This window comes from Empidonax traillii, unplaced genomic scaffold (genome assembly GCF_003031625.1).
Source record: "Empidonax traillii isolate 1590-97213 ecotype Southwest subspecies unplaced genomic scaffold, ASM303162v1 scaffold17833:size9157, whole genome shotgun sequence".
Lineage (NCBI taxonomy): Eukaryota > Metazoa > Chordata > Aves > Passeriformes > Tyrannidae > Empidonax > Empidonax traillii.
In genome coordinates, this window is record NW_020962939.1 from 1 (window position 1) to 1,236 (window position 1,236).

Consider the following 1,236-nt stretch of genomic DNA (forward strand, 5'->3'; position numbering starts at 1 on the left):
TATTCCCTCCTCGCCCTGCCCCCGGTGCAGCCCTTTGACGACACCCGACAGCGGGTCCCTCGGGGCAGCTCTTTCGGTGACTCGGGGCGGCTCCTTTAGTGTATTTAATTCTCTCCTCTCGATTTGATTCCATTCACGCCTCCCTCGCCACACCCCCGGTGACCATTCCACGGCCGCCACTCCTCGCTCGTCCCTCGGGGCAGCTCTTTTGCATACGGGGCGGCGGAGGCTCCTCCGGGGCGGCTTTTTTGTTTTGCTTTGGTTTATTCTCTGTATTTTATTCTGTTCCGATCTCGCTCCCTTCTCTGGCGACCCCCGCCAGGGCCCATCCCAGGCGGCTCTTCAGTGCCGGGGGCCGGCGGGGCCCCCCAAGGGCCGATCCCTCTCGCATTCGCTTCAGTCTCCACTTTGTGTTCCCAGCCCGCCCGTCCCGGGGCGGCTCTTCTGTGTTTGTGTCTCTTTTCAGACAGAGCTGGCATTTCATTGATCGATTCCCCACACTTTATGCCTGTTTAATGATATTTGATTGATTGTCTCGGAGATCAGGATCAACAGCTGGATCCTTCCGGCCGTGCTGCTTTCCAAGGAGAGCAGGACACGGGCAGAGCCGGCAGAACCAGCCTGCGATCCCCCAGTGCCCCCTGGGAGAGGTGTTGGAGAGCAAAGCCTCCCTTCAGGTGGGAAGGAAACTCTGCATTTCGTGAGCTGCCTGGACAATGTGTGCCCACAGCTGTGTGGGAAGCTGGCAGGAGGGAATAACATTCCCAAGCAGCTGCATCTCTGCTCTGAAGGAATGACTGTCTGCAGGTTCAGACACTTCTTAGTTTGACCCTTCAGCTACTTTAATAAAGCCTTCAGTTGAAGATCTTTGTTTCATCAGGAGCTCCTGGTACCTCCAAAAGCCAGGTCAGGATCACCAACAATTTCCTTTCCTATGTGGATATAACTGTTTGGCAGGATTCTGTTGAGGAGTCTGATGCTCTGTATCAAGACATTCCTGGAATAGTATTCCAAGGAGCATCCCAAACAACTAAACAATCAGGAATAATTGTGGTCCTTGGCTTTCAAACATGAAAAAGCAGGAAGTTGATCCATCAGGAAGAGCAACAGGGTGGGTGGGAGTGGTGGATGGAACTGGCAACGGATCCCAAGCAGGGGCAGCACCAGCCAGAGGAGACACCACCCCCTGAGGCAGAGTGTGGTCCCCACACAGCCTGGGAAGGAGGTTCCCCTCCC

General features: G+C 55.4%; 1 long non-coding RNA gene across 1 annotated transcript in view; it reads left to right on the forward strand.

The window, feature by feature from the left end:
* The first annotated feature begins 654 nt into the window (after positions 1-654).
* LOC114073691 overlaps positions 655-1,236 on the forward strand; it is a 7,190-nt gene continuing 6,608 nt past the window's right edge. The window contains exons 1-2 of the long non-coding RNA XR_003574369.1: positions 655-857; positions 970-971. This is a non-coding gene — a long non-coding RNA (uncharacterized LOC114073691). The remainder of the gene's footprint in view (positions 858-969; positions 972-1,236) is intronic.